This window comes from Amborella trichopoda, chromosome 1 (genome assembly GCF_054954075.1).
Source record: "Amborella trichopoda isolate Santa Cruz 75 chromosome 1, AtrichopodaSantaCruz75HAP2 v2.0, whole genome shotgun sequence".
Taxonomy (NCBI): Eukaryota; Viridiplantae; Streptophyta; class Magnoliopsida; order Amborellales; family Amborellaceae; genus Amborella; species Amborella trichopoda.
Genome location: NC_142336.1, coordinates 37,450,358 through 37,463,223, shown reverse-complemented (window position 1 = coordinate 37,463,223; position 12,866 = coordinate 37,450,358).

Genomic DNA, 12,866 nt, shown 5'->3' with positions numbered 1-12,866 from the left:
GGAGAGATAGCTCCAAAGCCTCAGATAAAGGGAAGAGTATTTACGATTACCGAGGACGACGCTCAGGCCTCAAAATCAATGATCCAAGGTACTCTTACTATCTTCCAAAAAGTAGCTCATGTTTTGATTTATCCTGGATCTACTCATTCATTTGTGTCACAACACTTTACATGCCACTTAAAGGTAGAACCAGAACAATTAGAATACATTCTAGAGGTAGCCACACCGATGGGAGATTCAATTAACACCAATATAGTGTACAAATCATGTGTAATAAAGATAGAAGAAAGGAACTGTTGGTTGATTTAATACACCTGGAAATTCAAGATTTTGATGTAATCTTAGGCATGGATTGGCTTTCTGCATACCATGCAAGGATTGATTGTTATAAGAAAATTGTTACCTTTAGTATTCCGAATCAACTAGTATTTTACTTCAATAGTGTCAAAGAAGACTCCCCATCATACTTAATCTCTTGTATTCGAGCTAATCGCCTCCTTCGAAAAGGGTGTCAAGGCTTTCTTGCCTATATCAAAGAAGATAGGAAGGAAGAAATAAATTTGGATACCACTCCGGTTATCCGAGAATTTCCCGACGTTTTTCCAGAAGAATTGCCAGGATTACTGCCTGACAGGGAAATTGAATTCTCCATTGAATTATTGCCAGGGATAGCACCAATTTCTAAGGCACCTTACAGAATGGCTCCTGCAGAACTTAAAGAACTGAAACAACAATTGGAAGAATTATTAGATAAAGGTTTTATCAGGCCCAGTGTGTCACCTTGGGGTGCTCCAGTACTGTTTGTCAAAAAGAAAGATGGGATTATGAGATTGTGTATTGATTATAGACGGTTGAACCAAGTGACAATGAAAAATAAGTATCCATTACCTAGAATTGATGATTTATTTGATCAATTACAAGGATCACAAGTGTTTTCAAAAATTGATCTTAGATCTGGATACCATCAGCTTAAGATTAAAAGTGAAGAAGATCCCAAGACAGCTTTCAGAACAAGGTATGGCCATTATGAATTTTTAGTCATGCCTTTTGGATTAACCAATGCACCGGCTGCATTTATGGATTTGATGAATCGGATCTTTAGGCCCTTTTTGGATAAATTTATTGTGGTATTCATCGATGATATTTTAATTTATTCCAAGAATCAGAAGGAACATGAGCAGCATGTAAGAATGGTATTGCAAATATTAAGAGAAAAGAAATTGTATGCCAAACTTAGTAAATGTGAATTTTGGCTTGAACAAGTGACATTTTTAGGACATGTTATATCAAATGAAGGTCTATCAGTTGATCCTTCAAAGGTTGAAGCCGTTGTTAATTGGAAACAACCAAGTAATGTGACTGAAGTTCGAAGCTTTTTGGGATTGGCAGGATATTACAGAAAATTTGTAGAAGGATTTTCTCGAATCGCAACCCCATTGACTCTATTGACACAGAAAAATGTCAAATTTGAGTGGACAAGTGAATGTGAGGAGAGTTTTCAAGAACTAAAAGTTCGATTAACTTCAACACCTATTTTAACTATTCCTTAGGGGAGTGGGGGATTTGTGATTTATAGTGATGCTTCACATAAAGGTTTGGGCTGTATATTAATGCAATATGGGAAAGTAGCGGCATATGCATCCAGACAGTTGAAAGAATATGAGAAAAAATATCCAATTCATGATTTGGAGCTAGCTGCAATAGTATTCGCTTTGAAAATATGGAAGCATTTCTATATGGTGAGCAATTCGAAATATACACGGATCATAAGAGTTTGAAATACCTTTTCTCTCAGAAGGATTTAAATATGCGGCAGATAAGATGGATGGATTTCTTAAAAGATTATGATTGTACAATCCATTATCATTCAGGAAAAGCTAACGTTGTGGCCGACGCTCTAAGTAGAAAATCTACGGGAGTCTTAGCTCATCTAATGATCCAAGAAATGCGATTGTTAGAGGAAATAGTAGATTGGCATTCAACTCCGTCCATTAATGCTGTGGTAAGTATGATTGCCAACATTAAGGCGGAACCCCAATTAATCCAATAGATTCGATTGGCACAAAAGAAAGACCCTCCTCAGCTTATAACAATTATAGAAGAGGTGAAGCAAAGAAAAAGAGATGAATTCTCTATATGTAGTGAGGATTTGCTAAGATTCAAAGGTCGGGTTTGTGTCCCGAATGATGAGAGTGTAAAGAAAGCTATCTTAGAAGAAGCACATCATTTTCGTTATACGATACATCCCGAAAGTATTAAAATGTATCAGGACCTGAAGAAAACCTTTTGGTGGAATAATATGAAAAAAGAGGTAGCATTATTTGTGTCTAAATGCCTAACATGCCAGCAAGTAAAAGCTGAACATCAAAGGCCCGCTGAGTTGTTGCAGCCTTTACCCGTGCCAAAATGGAAGTGGGAGCACATCTCTATGGATTTTGTCTCTTGGCTTACCTAGAACAAATTCAGGACATGATAGCATTTGGGTCATTGTGGACCGGTTAACCAAAGCTGCCCACTTTCTACCGATTCGCACGACGTACACTTTGAATCGACTGGCTCAGTTGTACATTAAGGAAATAGTGCGGTTACATGGAGTTCCTGTCATTATTGTATCGGACAGGGATACTGGGTTTACTTCTAAATTTTGGGCTAGACTAGAGTTAGCTATGGGGACGAGACTCACCTTTAGTACTGCCTTTCACCCCCAAACTGATGAACAATAGGAGAGGACCATCCAAACCTTGGAGGATATGCTGAGGGCTTGTGTTATTGACCTTACAGGAAGCTGGGATGACCATTTACCCCAGATTGAGTTTGCTTATAATAATAGCTTCCAAGCCAGTATTCAGATGGCACCATATGAATCCCTGTATGGAAGGAAATGCAGGTCACCTATATGTTGGAACGAGGTAGGTGAAAGAAAGCTTTTGGGGCCAGAAATTGTCCAGATAACCATAGATAAAATGATATTAATTCGTGAAAGGCTCAGGACCGCTCAGTGTCGGCAAAAGACTTATGTCGATAACCGAAGGAGAGATCTTGATTTTGAGGAAGGTGATCGAGTTTTCCTAAAAATCTCACCAATAAAGGGCATTATGAGATTCGGCAAGAAAGGAAAGTTGAGCCCACGTCACATCGAACCATTTGAAATCCTGGAAAGAATCGGAGGTGTCACTTATAGACTTGCCTTACCACCCGAATTGGCAAACGTCCATAATATCTTTCATGTATCTTCACTACGAAAATATCAGCCCGACCAATCCCATATCTTAAAATATGAACCTTTACCGATCAAGAAGGACCTATCCTTCATTGAGCAACCAATTTTGATACTGGATAGAAGGGTGCAAGTGTTGCGTAATAAGGAGATTCCATTGGTCTGTGTATTATGCCAGTATCATTCAAGAGAAGAGTCGACATGGGAACGAGAAGACGAAATCAGATTAAAATACCCCTATCTTTTTCAGTAATCAGGTACACAAATTTAGAGGACTAAATTTCTTTAAGGGGGGAAGAAAGTAACAATCCTAAAATTCCAAAAGAAAAAAAAAAAAAGAAAAAAAAAAAAAAGAAGAGAAAAGATACTTTTAAATAGTTGATGGTCTGTTTGAGTATGATGGTCCTTGGGGACCATAACTATTTTCAAAGGTTTTTACTTGGTTTAAACTTTTGCTTGCGGCTTGCCACGTCCTTTAGTGGACGTGGTTTTCATATGTTAAAAACATACTCTTAATGCGATACCTCAGGTATGAGGTAGAGCCTAATAAAATAATATAATAATACGTTATAAGAATTTAAATAGGGGAGGTGAGCATTCCCACCCTAGAAAATTTTGAGATCTCTCTCTCTCTCTGGTCGAAACACAGTGAACTCCTCTCTCGAACCGAATTTTTTATCGGAAGCTCCCTCTCAAATATTTGTGGGTAATTGACATCGTCTTCCTGAAAAATAGTTTGTTTTTAATAAATAGTGATATTTCCGTCCAGGATCTCTATTTTATAAGTTTTGTGTGTAAGTGACCACATTGTCTCGAAAAATAATCCATTCTTTTTAAAAATGAAATGAAATAATTATTTCTGCTTATTATCATGAATTTTAGGCGCGATAAATTTTATGCGCACGTGACCTCATTATCTTGAAAAATAATCTTTTTAATAAAAATTGTGATATTTTATCTATGTTAGAAATTTTGAATGCTGTAAATTATGAAAAAATAAACTTATTTATTTTTCTTGTCTATTGTTAGAATTAAATGTGATATTTCTGCTTTTAGTAAAATTGTGATATTTCTTTCTACTGTTTTGAATATTTAGACATTGTAAAATTCATGTGCAAATGACTGCCTTATTATTTAAAAATTGACATTTTTGCAATTGATTATAGTATTGTTGTGAAATGTTTATTTGTGGATTGATATCCCATAAATTGTGATAATTCCGTATTCTTGAATTTCTATAAGAGTTTTTCTATACATATTAAATTGGCAATTATGCTAGAATGCCTTTACAAACTGCTACCTTTCTAAATTTGAGCCCAAAATATTTGATTGGTTATTTTTGAAATGTTATAGAGAGTGACTGTTATTAATGGTTTAAGTGAAATTCATATTAATGATTTCAGTGATATGCTGAGTACATGATATTGCTGCTTTCGAATGTTTAAAGAGATTTAGAAATAATTTAAGTATGCAAGTGGACTCATCCGGTTCGCCGGTGAGGTATAAGTGGACCTATCTGGGACGCCGGTAGGGATTAAGTGGACCCATCAGAACGCTGATGGGGTATATAGGTGACCTACTTGGGACGCCAGTAGGGTATTTTGTGAAATCCTTTGAATTATGCACTGCTGTTAAAAGTGTTATAAGCATTTCAATTACTCGGATTATACTTAATTATGCATTTATTGAAAGTAAAACTGTTGATGCATTTCTGTTAATAGATCTCATTTTGGAAAATATTGATATCTTTCAAACATGATTATTTTTAGGATTATGATGATCACTTACTGAGTAGCTAAACTCATCAAACTATGGTAAACATTTTTTCAGGATAACTGCGGATTCATTTTGAGCGCTAGTCAAGATCAACCTTGGAAGATATTGTTGTTGTGCTAGCTTTCTTTTGTTACTTTGTAAGACCTCACCACTGTAAATTTGTCATATCAATAGATGTATATATGTTTTGTCTGTCACATCTCAAGAATAAAAGTATTGTAAATTCTTGGGGTGTGACACACACTTATTTGCAGAAAAAGTCAAAGACAGACTAAGAAAGAAACATAATGGAGTTATAGTATACTCAGCATATACACTTGGAGAACTCTCAGCAGAAATATGTGCTGAAGGATTAGCTTTATGTACTGATCTTAAACTCAAAAGACAGTTAGATAAACAGCAAATTACCAAGCGTAAAGAACTTGGTGATTTATGTGAACAATTTGGATACCATTTAGATAGAAAAAATAAACCTAACAAGTTATATAAGAAAAAGAAAAAATACAAAAAAGACAAATATAAATCTAAATCCAATAAAGTACATAAATAATATAAAAAGTCTAAACAAAAATTTATAAACAAATTCTCTCCAAATACTAAAAATAAAAGGAAACTTCCAGTATGTTATAAATGTGGAAAAGTTGGTCATTACAAACACTAATGCAAATTAAAAAAGAATATATATATATATATATATATATATATTGTTCAGAGTAAGTATGTGATTCAGAGTAAGTATGTGAATAATAAGCTGTTATATTTTAGTATTTTTTGAAAAATTTTGTAAAAGTTTAGACAAAATAGAATTATGCAGATGAAAGGTAGGATTAATATATCGATAACTAACTACTGTGTGTGGTTGAAATCCCCTATTTTAAGACTAAACACTATTTTGAATTGCATAACATCAATATTTCATTCTTATGGAAATTTGTACAAATACATCGAAATGAAATGCAAACTGTAAAGTTACAAGTAAAGAACTGTATACAAACTGGTACAAATTACAAAAGAAACTATCTGTAAACAAATTACAAAAGAAACTATCTGTAAACAAATTGTAAAATAACACACTTACTGTTTACATATGCAATAACTGGAAAATAGTTTCCAGTGTTGAGGGCATTAGGAAGGAAGAGAGCGAAGATTACATTCACACATGCTAGGTATAAAGGAAAGGAGGAAAAGATAGAACCTGGAAATCAAAGTGAATTATTGTGACCTGGTATTCATGAGCTATGAGGTCAGGATAGCTGTTGTATAACATAGTGTCTTCGGGGAGAGAGGGAGAAAGTAGACAAGAAGAGAAGCAGAGAAGGAAAGAGATAAGAGGAGAAGAGAGCTTCGGAGACCTACCTCCTTTGAATGAAGGGAAGGCCTTTTATAGGCGAGGCAAGAGGAGGTTGCTTCATCGTGAAGGAAGTAAAAAGTTTAAAAGGAAAAGAAGACAAGACAGAAAGGAGATGTTGTCTTCAAAAGAAAACAAAATGAAAAAAGCCAAAACTAAAACTTTCTTTGTCTTTGTCGGCACTAATGGACAAAAAGGCATCAGTGAATAGTATTCACTTTTGTCTTTTATGTCGGTGTGAACAGTGAGGGTATCCTGGAATAGTAATTGTTTGTCTTTTGTGTTGGTGAAGAGCACCTTGGCATAGTCTTCTTTTGTCGTATGTCAGTGGAGAGCATAGTGACATTACTGAGTCATGGTCGTTGACTGAATTCGTCTGGATCATCTTCTTCGTCAGGGTCTGTTTCTTCCAGAGGAAAATATCTATTGTTGTGTGCTGGTGAGGATTGTACGATTTCATCTGATGAGACCGGTTTTCTTCCTGTTTCTGCAAAGATTTCCTTCATTTGTTGTTCCAAGGTTTCTTTGGAAGCATTCAGGTCTGATTGAAGCATATTTCTTAAATATGTGGGGAAGTCAAAGGAAGTATTGGTTGTATTATGTTCACTTGGACTCGGGTTATAGATGGGTTTTTGTAGAGGTATTCTTTTGGGAACTATAGTTGTGGGATCCATTTTAAAGATGTCCCACCATTTAACTGAGATGGTTTTGCCCAGTCGTGGAATATAGGTATGGTCGGCTGTGTATTGACAGAGATTGAGTATTCCCATTTCATAATCCATGGGAGTTAGTATAGTGCAAGCAAGTATAAGTGATTGTCTGTATTATCATCACTATTATTGATTATTACGAATTGTTCCTGCACTTTTTGGAAAGCAGGAGGTAAAATTGCAGTAGTTGATTCCCAAACTAAAAACCAATTTTTAAACCAGTTGGGGAATCTTTCGAAAATGGGTAAGCGAAACTGAATATACCAACTATGAGTATTGTTTGGATTTTGGTAATAGAACATTTTATGCCATGCTTCTATGTATTCAGCATACTTGTAGTATTTGTACAAAAAATCCGGATTGTGTAGTTTTTTGCCTTGAGCAGGATTGCAACCCCACTCATCATAAGAAAGCAATTTTTTGATCTGGATTTTTGAATATGCAATTACTCTAGTGTTTTGTTGGTAATAGTGGACAACAGAGATGGATTCTGTTTCCATGAGGATTGCTTCATAGTACTCTCGAGTTTTGACTCCATTGGTTGGATTCAAATGGTTTATTAGGTATAGTGGAGCAAGTTTAATAGGGTCCATATTTGTATGGTGGTCATCGATGGTAATATCTATAAGATATGCTCTTTCAATATATGCAGAGCGAGGAAAATTAGGCCTTTGGTTTGGTTTTGATTGAGCCGAAGTATAGGCGGGAGTGGATGTATTAGTCTCTAGGTAAGTGATTTGGTGAATAGGAGAAATGGAAGGTGAATGGGTTGCCAAAGGCGGGTTCTCACCTTCAAATGGTATTATTGTCAGAGGGCGTTTCTCATTGCGAGAAGAATTGCTACGAGAGCCCATGAGAGTAGGTGGATTTGACAGAGTATTATTTTTATTACCTGCAAAGAGCTGTAGTGCAAGTGATAGTGGTGAATCGTCGTTGGCATCAGTGTGGCCCCCCCTGAAAAAATTCACGGGTGAGAAAATCAGGAAGAGAATTAGAAGACAGGGGAAGGTGTTCAATAGTAAAATCAAAAGCGGTCAGGATAGCCTGCCAGCAGGCAAATATTTGTTTGGCAACAAGATTTCGAACATCTTTTTGTAGAATATCTTTAGCGGCTTTGCAATCAGTTCGAAACTGTTGATTGAGAATATCACTTTGAAATTTAGTAACACAATGGACTATCGCAAGTAATTCTTTTTTGACCATAGAATAGTTTTGTTGAGTTGGATTCCAAGCTTTAGAGGTATACCTGAGTAGTTGTTCATGACCATCGATGCGTTGTTTGAGAATACCTCCCAATCCCAATTCGGATGCGTCACATTCAATTATTTTGAAAGCAGTAGGATGAGGAAGAGAAAGGAAAACTAGGGTTTTAACTTTTTGTTTGATTAATTGAACTGCTTTAGTATGAATATCTGTCCAAGGTGAAGGATTCTTTTTTAATCTATTATGTAAAGGCTTAGAGTCTATAGCAAGATTAGGATAGAAATCACTAACATAATTTAAACATCCTAAGAACCTTTGAAGTTCTTTCTTGTCTAGTATTTGATCAGGAAATTTATCAGCAATAAATTTATCAGGAATAATAGTGCCATGATAAATATTGTGTCCTAGAAACCTAATGTTGGTTTTGAATAAAGTAATCTTTCTTGCCGATACAACTAATCCAGCATTCTGGACTGCATGAATAAAAGTATTAATATGTTTAATATGTTCACCTATGGATTCAGAAAATATCAAGACATCATCGATATAAACTATCATAAATTGATAATAAGCATTAAAGGCATCATTCATTATTTTCTGAAATTCTGATGGAGCATTTTTTAAGCCAAATGGCATTACATTCCATTCATATTGTCCAAAAGGTACATTAAAAGTTGTTTTATATTTATCTTGTTCTTGAATTTGTATTTGCCAATATCCTGATTTCATGTCAAATTAGGAAAAGATACAAGCATTGGCTACTCTATCTGGTAAATCCTTTTTATTTGGAATAGGATATCTAATCCATTGTAATACTTTATTGAGGGGTTTATAATTAATGACTAATCGAGGAACTCCTCGTTCCTTTTCAGCATTTTTATTGACATAGAAAGCTGCACAACTCTATGGTGATGTGCTTGGTCTTATTAGCTTTTTTGTTTGGAGGTCAGTAAGTTCTTTTATACACATATCTAATAAAGTAGTATTCATTTGTATTGGTCTAGCTTTAGTAGGTATTTGTTTTTCATCAAATCCAGGTTCATATGGTAGATTAATGCTATGTTTTTTCCTATCACAAAAAGCATTGGGATGCTCACTACAGATAGAGGTTTCGATTTGTTGTTGAATCGATTGAATCTTTTGTTGGATCAAAGGGTTCTGTATTTGTTCTTCTATATATTTATATTTAATTTCTTGTTTTAAAGTACAAAACAATTTTTTTTTATTGTGTAATTGACTTTTGACGTTATTGATTTCCTTTAATTTTGGTTTATGAATAAAATCAAAGTGTATTGGTACATTTTGATAATTCGAAGATATTCTTGTTTGATCGATTGATAAGGGATATAGTATTGTAAGAAATGGGACTCCAAGAATAACTGCTTGGCTTAGTTCTTTGACCATGATAAATGGTGTATTGATACATTGGTAATTATTACAAACAGAAGCATTGGATAATTTATAATTGATAAAGAGTCTACTGTCACCTGCAGTATTTAGGATCTGAGTTGTTTTGTCAAAATATTTTGTCGGTACTAATCCTTCATTGATGCAATTAAGGTCAGCACTGGAATCTATTAAAGCTGATGTTTGAAAGCGATAATCTTCTGCTACTATTATAGTGACTTGAACAAACCATTTTTGAATCATAATTTTATCTATCAGATTTACAAAAGGAGTTGTGATCAGAAGTGGTTTAGCTTCTGAGGTTTCTGGTATATCTTCCGGTGGATCAGGACTATATGTTGTAATAAGATGATTGAATTCGAGTTCATCGGTATCTGAATCTTGATGAGATAAATTTTGTAATTTTAGAGTTTTAATTCTATTTTTTAATTGGTGAACCTCTTTTTTTACTTCTTTAATCTCATGTTTTAATTCTGAAATAGAAGGGTTCTTTTTGTTTAGTAATATGTTGTTCATTCACTCTTTTCATAATATAGGCAAAATTGTATTCATCAGGTGTTTTACTAATAGGAGGTGTTTTTGCTTTTGTTTTAGTTAAAGCAATAAATTTGGTGATTACAGATCTTTTTTCTTCTGAATCTGTAATTTTCTCAATAAGATCTAAGATCAGATTATCTTCTTGGGTAAGCATATGAAGATTATGTGTAGGTATAGGGCAAGTGCACTTAGATTCTTCCATTGGATGAGATGATTCTGTATCTGTAGAAGAATCAGATGATTCTGTCCATAAAAGGTCGTCATCTTGAATATGTCCTATATTTGATTCAGTAGATTGTGAAGATATGGAATCATAATTTATTATATTATATAATTTTGATTTGATTGATTCATCTAAGTGTAATGATTCTATTTTCTTTTTTAATTTGCATTGGTGTTTGTACTGACCAACTTTTCCACATTTATAACATACTAGAAGTTTCCTTTTATTTTTAGTATTTGGAGAGAATTTGTTTAAAAATTTTTGTTTAGACTTTTTATATTGTTTATGTGCTTTATTGGATTTAGATTTATATTTGTCTTTTTTGTATTTTTTTTTTTTCTTATATAATTTTCCAGGTTTATTTTTTCTATCTAAATGGTATCCAAATTGTTCACAGAAATCACCAAGTTCTTTACGCTTGGTAATTTGCTGTTTATCTAACTATCTTTTGAGTTTAAAATCAGTACATAAAGCTAATCCTTCAGCACATATTTCTGCTGATAGCTCTCTAAGTGTGTATGCCGAGTATTCTATAACTCCATTATGTTTCGTTCTAAGTCTTTCTTGGACTTTTTCTGCAAATAAGTATGGTAGACCGGCACATAACAATAGATATTTTCCTCTAGAAGAAACAGACCCTGACAAAGAAAATGATCCAGACGAATTCAGTCAACGACCATGACTCAGTAATGTCACTATGCTCTCCACCGACATACGACAAAGGAAGACTATGCCAAGATGCTCTTCACCGACACAAAAGACAAACAATTACTATTCCAAGATACCCTCACTGTTCACACCGACATAAAAGACAAAAGTGAATACTATTCACTTATGCCTTTTTGTCCACTAGTGCCGACAAAGACAAAGAAAGTTTTACTTTTGCTTTTTTAATTTTGTTTTCTTTTGAGGACAGCATCTTCTTTCTGTCTTGTCTTCTTTTCCTTTTAAACTTTTTGCTTCCTTCACGATGAAGCAACCTCCTCTTGCCTCGCCTATAAAAGGCCTTCCCTTCATTCAAAGGAGGTAGGTCTCAAAAGCTCTCTTCTCCTCTCATCTCTTCCCTTCTCTGCTTCTCTGCTTCTCTGCTCTCTCTCTCTCTCCCCGAAGACACTCTGCTATACAACAGCTATCCTGACCTCATAGCTCATGAATACCAGGTCACAATAATTCACTTTGATTTTCAGGTTCTATCTTTTCCTCCTTTCCTTTATACCTAGCATGTGTGATTGTAATCTTCGCTCTCTTCCTTCCAAACGCGTCGGGATCTACCTTATATATTGTTCAGAGTAAGTATGTGAATATTAAAGTGTTATATTTTAGTATTTCTTGTAAAATTTTGTAAAAGTTTAGACAAAATAGAATTATGCAGATGAAAGGTAGGATTGATATATCGATAACTAACCACTGTGTGTGGTTGAAATCCCCTATTTTAAGACTAAACACTATTTTGAATTGCATAACATCAATATTTCATTCTTATAGAAATTTGTACAGATACATCGAAAAGAAATACAAACTGTAAAGTTACAAGTAAAGGGCTGTATACAAACTGGTACAAATTACAGAAGAAACTATCTGTAAACAAATTACAAAAGAAACTATTTGTAAACAAACTACAAAAGAAACTATCTGTAAACAAACTGTAAAATAACACACTTACTGTTTACATATGCAATAACTGGAAAATAGTTTCCAGTGTTGAGGGCAATAGGAAGGAAGAGAGCGAAGATTACAATCACACATGCTAAATATAAATGAAAGGAGGAAAAGATAGAACTTGAAAATCAAAATGAATTATTGTGACCTGATATTCATGAGCTATGAGGTCAGGATAGCTGTTGTATAACATAGTGTCTTCGGGGAGAGAGGGAGAGAGTAGAGAAGAAGAGAAGCAGAGAAGGAAAGAGATGAGAGGACAAGAGAGCTTCAGAGACATACCTCCTTTGAATGAAGGGAAGGCCTTTTATAGGCGAGGCAAGAGGAGGTTGCTTCATCGTGAAGGAAGCAAAAAGTTTAAAAGGAAAAGAAGACAAGACAGAAAGGAGATGTTGTCTTCAAAAGAAAACAAAATGAAAAAAGCCAAAACTAAAACTTTCTTTGTCTTTGTCCGCACTAGTGGACAAAAAGGCATCAGTGAATAGTATTCACTTTTGTCTTTTATGTCCGTGTGAACAGTGAGGGTATCCTGGAATAGTAATTGTTTGTCTTTTGTGTCGGTGAAGAGCATCTTGGCATAGTCTTCTTTTGTCGTATGTCGGTGGAGAGCATAGTGACATTACTGAGTCATGGTCGTTGACTGAATTCGTCTGGATCATCTTCTTCGTCAGGGTCTGTTTCTTCCAGATGAAAATATCTATTGTTGTGTGGTGGTGAGGATTGTACGGTTTCATTTGATGAGACCGATTTTCTTCCTGCTTCTACAAAGATTTCCTTCATTTGTTG